Here is a 7,005-nt window from a genome sequence, read left to right as displayed (position 1 = left end):
GGTTTCAAAGGCATATAGTAAAGAAGTCAGCACAATGACTCTGTAGACATTCAGTTTGGTAACCAATCTAAATACCTCTTCTCTCCCACACTTTCTTTCAGAGCCTCCCAAATACTGAGCTGGCTCTGGCAATGCCACACACAATCAGTGTGCACCTCCTTGAAAAGAACACTGCTAAGGTAAGTGAACTTGTACTCAAAACTTCTCCATTTGCTGTAATCGATGGTTCCATGTATGGATGGTGTGGTGCTGGCTGATGGAACACCTGGGTTTTCTTGGTGATAATTGTTAGACCAAAATGAGTACAAGCAGCAGAGAATCGATCCATACTTTGTTGTATCTTAGCTTCAGAGACTGTATTGAGTACACAGTCATTTGCAAACAGAAGATAATGCACCAACACTCCCTCCACTTTGGTCTTGGCTTGTAGCCTTTCCAAGTTGAAGAATGTGCCATCAGAGTGGTAGCTGACTTTGACTCCATGTTCATCTTCAGTGAAGGCATTTGATAACATGGCTGAAGACATCATGCTAAAAAGTATGGGAGCAGGGAACACAGCCTTATTTTACTCCATTGATAACTAGGAAATCTTGAGAGTATTGTCCATTATATTTTCAATTATCTAGAACCCGGGCATACATGTTGTCATGGAATTGGCATACAATACTGATGAACTTCTCCAGGCAAACAAATTTTGATACAGTTTTCTATAAACCCTCATGACTGATGTTATCACAGACCTTGGTCAGATCTAAAAATGTTGTGAACAAACCTCTGTTCTGTTATGGGGAGGGAAGAGTAAGGTCTTAAGTAGAATGGATAATTAAGAGGGGATCAGGTTATAAAGAGTTTACTATATCAACCAGAGGACTTTATATTTGATCTATAATTTGATAGTAAACCTCTGGAATTTATTGAATGTGGGTGACTTGGTCAAATCTGTGAGAAAGGGGATAAATATGAAGGCAACATCAACAGATCTTGGCAACAGTTTGTATGTGTGTATGTGTATGCATGTGTATATATGTGTGTGTTTATGTGTGTGTATGTCTGAAAATAAGAAGTTGACATTAATATTTAAGTTGTGAGCATGGTTGATTGGGGGGATGGTGATACCTTCTATTGTAATAGGGACGTTAAGAAGAAAGTAGGGTTTTTTTTTTGGTGGGGGGGAAGGAATTCAGCTTTGGATAAATTGAATTTAAGATTGTTCTGGGAGGTTAGTCTGTCTGAAAATCATTAACATAGGGATAACAATTGAAACCACAGGGGATGATGAGACTACCAAATGAAATAGTGTAGAATGAGAAGAAGAGAACCCAGAATAGAGCAATTGGTGTACACCACCTAAAGTATATTCTTTAAATAAGTGTGATTTAGAATAAGATCTAGCAAAGGAGATTGAGAAGAGTGGTCAAATAGGTGGAAGGAGAAATTAGACAAATAATGCCAGGAAAACCTATGGAGAAGAAGATATTAAGATGGAAACTGATTGACAGTCTCAAAGGTGGCAGAAGGATCAAGGAGAATGAGAACTGAAAAAAAGGTAATTATATTTTTACATTTGACATTTACATTTGGCAACTTTAGAGAGAGAAATTTCAGTGAATAATGAGGCTTATGAATCCAGACTTTAGAGAGTTAAAGAATAAGTGGAAATGGAGGCATAGATTAAAGATGACCTTCCAATGAAATTTAGTTACAAAATGGAAGAGAGATATGGGACAATAACTAGTGGGAAATGGATTAGGTGAGAATTTTTTGAGGTTGGGGAAGGCATTGGATGTACTTTTGGATTAATAGGGAAGTGACCAGCAGGCAAGGAGAGATTGAAGGTAAGTGAGAGGCTGAAGATGATGGAGGGAGTAATCTGCTGGAAATGAAATGGAATGGAATCATTTGAAGTAGTAACTGATGGCACAGCTGTTAACATGCTGAGGTAGAATACCCGAGTTAAAATGTAGCCTTAGAGACTTATTAGTCTATGGGACCTTGAGCAAATCAGTTAACCTCAAGTGTAAAAATGAGAATAATAATTGCACTTACCTCACAGGGTTGTGAGAAAAATCAAATATTTGTATAAAGTGCTTAGTGCATTGCCTGACTTTATAAAATAGGTGCTTAACAATGATTATCCTCTTTCCTCCCTTCCCCACGTATGCATTAAAAGATGTTTGCCTTGGTAAGGAAAAGAGTGACCTCTTCATGTGAGATGGGCTGAAAGATTATCTAGTGTCAGAAAGCATCTGAATGATGTGAGATGAGGAGGAGGGGAGAAGAGAGAGCTCTTGGTGAATGAGTTCAATTTTTTTCGAGTAAAAGAAGAGGCAAGGGAGTAGGGGCAGCCATCACAATTTTGGGAAAGGATAAAATGGTTTGGAAGAGCTGCTTTGGTAAATGGAATAGGAATTATTTAAAGAAGTATAAATAAGTTGCCTTGCTATGCTAAGGACAGAGTTAAAGTAATATAGAATGGGTTTTAATCAATCCATTCCACATGGTTTTATGGTTTTCTCCAGTTTCATTCAACTGCATCTAAATAGGAGTGAAGGCAGCAAATGTTGGGATTGATCTAAGGCTAGACTTGGTAGTAAATAACCACTATATTGTAAAAGGATTAGTAAGGAATTTGAAGGAAAGAGAAAGCATAGAGTTGAATTGGTTTACCAAGGGTTCAACAAGGAAATGGCAGAGGCAGCCTGGGAAAGGACTAACGACTCTGAACAGGATTTAGGGTTGCAAGGCAGTAGGAAAGTAGGAAATGCAATAGATAGTGATTCAACAAGAGAATTTTTGAATTCACAAACATGGAATTGGTAAAGTTATAGATGAGAACAAATCAAGGGTATGCCCATCTTTGTATGTGGCTGAAGTGGGGTAGAGGAGTAGGTCATGGGAAGTGAGTTGAGACATTGTGAAGAAATATTGGATAGGTATTGGAAGAAATATTAATATGTTTGTTGAAACTCCTTAGTGTGAAGGCAGGAATGGCTAATGAGAGAAAGACTTTGAACTAGGCACTGCACTCCTTGGTAAAAGAAGAAGAGTGTCTTAGACAAATAATTAACAGAATTTTGATCGGGTAGTAGATATATGGGTTGAGTGAACCTCAGAGGAAGAGTTTCCTGTTGGTGAAATAAGGAGAAACTGGAAGTCACAAAGCAGGGCATGGAATTTCTCAACTCCCCAACTCAACCAATTAGTCGGGGGTGTGTGTGAATGAAAGTACTGTCAGTGATGGAAAGTTATCAGGAGAATGCCATGTTTCAGAGAGAATCAAAAGATGGAAGGACTTGGAAAAGAATATTTAAAATGAAAGTAAGCTTTTATGGGGCAAGTATTACAGAGAGCACAGCAAAAGGGGGTGTGTAGTTTTAGAGTGAGGACATTAAAAGGAAATGTTAGTTTGAAGAGAATGGGAATAAGGAATCAGATAATGAGGCATGGATGATGGAAGTGAAATGACAGCCAGAGTTCAGAACCACTTTGAACAAGAGGATGTAACTGAGGCAGATAGGTGGCAAAATTGATAGAGCACCAGCCCTGGAGTCAGGAGGAGCTGAGTTCAAATCCGACCTCAGACACATAATAATTACCTGTGTGATCTTAGACAAGTCACATAACCCCATTGCCTTGCAAAAGAAGAGGATGCAACTAGGAGAGGTTTGTTAGTCATAGAGGAATGAGTCAAGGGTGGTTCAGTCAGTGGACAAATGCTAGGGACTGATGGAATGGTATTATTCCCCTTCTTAGTCAGGAAACCAGATAGGAGATTTAATGGAATAGACTTTTGCTTCTTCTAGGAAAGTGTGAAATCTAGAGTTTGTTGGAATAAGGCTTCTCTTCATCTAGGGAAGGTAGACTAGGTAGGAAATCTTTCCCAGTAGAATGGCATTTTCCTTCTTTAACCCTAAAGCAGGAGACTGATGTGCAATGGAATGACTTTCCTTCTCTTCCCATGTATAAAGATCAGAAAATCACTTGACTTCACTGAACCTCAGTTTTTTCAACTAAAAATAAGTGTGACAGATTAGATGATCCATAAGGTATCTTCCAACTTTAAGTCCCCCAACACATAGTCTTCTTTTCTTACTCCCTTGTTGTCATTTTGATCTGCTGAAATATTTTCCTTCGTTTAAGGTTTAACTCTGGGACCATATCTTCTATGTAAAATTACTTTATCTCCTCAGAAATAATATTTCATCTTCAAATTTCTCTGGACATTGGGAAATGGGGGGTCCTAAGGGGTCAGACAGTACAGGCAGATCAAGTTATTAGACTCAAGATATATCCCCAGTGTTATTCACAGCTCCTGATACAAGATAGATACTAAATAAATGCTTCTTGACTTTGCTTAACTCTACCCTTCCACATCCAAGACTTTAGAGAATTATGGAAAAGAAACAAGTAGAAAGTAGAAATTGGAAGCAGGACTGGTGAGGCTGTAATAACTAACCTGAGGTCCTAGAGATTGGTAAAGTTCATAATCCTCTCTCTCTGGATCTAGGAAGAAATGCTGGCATATTAGGGTCTACACCTAGTACATACCTTTCACATGTCTGTGAAATGCCCATTGCATATTTCCAATGAACAAAGATTGTTCATACTTGCATTGCACTCTGAACTCACCTCTACTTAGTTAGCTTCCTTTAAACCTTAGCTTAAGTAATACCTCCTATAAAAGTCCTATCATCATCTAATTACTTTATATTACTTCAACTACATTTAATATTTACTTCTTAGTGTATTGTTTTCTCCCAGCATAATTTAAGTCCCTTGAGGGCAGCACTTTTTTCCCATTGTTCTCTTCAATGTTTAGAATGATGCCAAGAAAATGTTCAATAAATGTTTGTTGAATGATCTTGTTTGTCCTTATGGCATTAAGAAAGTGATGCCATTAAAAGCAAATTGGATTTAAATGAGGGAGGACTGTGCAAAGTCATCATTTTCACTTCTTTCTCCAGAGCCATCTGGGTCTACTTGGTCTTTTTTAGCAGGTCCTAGTTTGGCTGAAGTAACACCCATTCAATTGTTAAGGTCAGATAAGAAATGAGACAACGAATGACTTTTTTTTTTAACCTAATTTTAAAAAATCAGTCTGGTCAAGACAGAAAACAGAAATGTTATTTACATTCACTCTGAGCAATCAGGGTCCAAATAGTGACTAAATGGGCTTGATCTGGGACCTATTATTGCAAATCAATGAGAACCACAATGATTTGAGGTTAAAGGCAGGGTTCTTAAGAAAGAAATCTAGTATGTAAATTTCACTATATCTTGAGAGGTTTTAGTGAGCAAAATTTACATTCCTTTGGACAGAGCACCAAGGCTAAGGGTCAGATACTCTAATGTGAACAGAGGGGAAGAAACAAAGAGAAAGAAAGAAAGGGAGAAAGAGAAAAGGAAAGAAAGAAGGAAAGAAGGAAGGAAAGAAAGAAGGAAGAAGGAAGGAAGGAAAGAAGGAAGAAACAAAGAAGGAAAAAAGAAGGAAAGAAGAAAGAAAGGACAGAAGAAAGAAAGGAAGGAAGAAAGGAAGAAGGAAGGAAGATTGAAAGAAAGGAAAAAAAAGAAAGAAAAGAAAAAGCTGTCTTGCCCAATTAGCCAGTTTCAACTACTACTTATTGGATAAGACATAGTCCCTGCCCTCAAAGTAAATTCAGTCTAGTAAATCAGCTCCAATAATAATTATAAGTGGGGCAGCTAGGTGGTGCAGTGGATAGAGCACCAGGCCTGGAGTCAGGAGGACCTGAGTTCAAATCCGACCTCGGACACTTAATTACCAACTGTTCGAACTTGGGCAAGTCACCTAACCCCATTGCCTTAAATAAAAAAAAAGAAAAAAATAATTATAAGGAACAATCTGTGATAAAGACTTTAATGAGCTATAAGTCTTCTAAGATTTCTCCTAATATTGCATGCATCTACAGCAGCATTCAGCGAAACCCTTAGATTTGAAGGATGGATTCAATTGCTTCAGTTCAGTTACTCAGCTTGTTAAAGGTTAATTACTCACTTGCTTCTGGTCTGCAGAAGAAAAGGACAAAAATCCTCCCTTTATGCCTCTCTCCCTAGATGTAAATACCACCCATCTAGCACTTGCTTTACTGGGGTGGAGAGCCCTCAGTAATTTGAGAGGAGCACCTCCTGCTCTATCCTCTCCTTGCAAGCCTGGGCTTTTTAGCTAGGCCACTTTGCCTGTATGATGGGCTGCTGCTGATCTGTGTCTGTGTTATGACAGCGTGATTATACATGTTTTGAATAAACATGTTTGTATGGGTGTGCGCACGCTGTCACAGCAATGCAGGGCCACCGATAAATACCAGTTTAAAAGTGTGCCAACCTCTTCAGAACAGCTGGCACAGCTGAAAAACTTGTCTGCCTTATTAACACTCCACTTATCTGGAATCTGCTCACTGAGCAGAAATGCCTTCATAAATTCCCTCAATTTGCATTCCTCTTCACTGCCGCTCATTATCACTGACCTCACTCATTCTACTGGAGCTGATCAGTTCCACGCCGTCCTGTCTGCTAGCAGCCTACCTATTACTGCTCCGATTAACATGGGTGCTGGGGCCGTGTCGCCTTGCTGAATAAGGAAGCAGCTCTTTTAGTGAACACTCCTGGGTTCCCCCAGCCCCACCCCCGGCTGCCCCCTAACTCTGGAGGACTTGACATTTACAGGTTTCCTTTCTCCCTCCCTTCTGCCTACCTCTGCTTCTGACCTCTTTTTTTCTGAAGCCATCTCAGAGGAAGAGGTCAGCAGCACCTTCCAGAGTGGGGTGAGGCAAGAGGCAAGGAGCAGGTAATGGGTCAAAGCTATTTTAATAATAAGAGGCTGTTCTAATCAGCTTTCAACAATTTGCCTTGCTAGCCAACCCTTTCTGGGCTCTGATATCTTGCTTTCATTCAGTGTGATCTTAAAGTCTCTCCAACTCTTTGATTCTTAGATCCTCAGCTGGAAAATGAAGGAGCTGATCGAGTGACATCTAAATTCAGCATTCTGTC

This window comes from Macrotis lagotis, chromosome 1 (assembly GCF_037893015.1).
Source record: "Macrotis lagotis isolate mMagLag1 chromosome 1, bilby.v1.9.chrom.fasta, whole genome shotgun sequence".
Taxonomy (NCBI): Eukaryota; Metazoa; Chordata; class Mammalia; order Peramelemorphia; family Peramelidae; genus Macrotis; species Macrotis lagotis.
Note: the sequence above shows the minus strand (reverse complement) of the source record.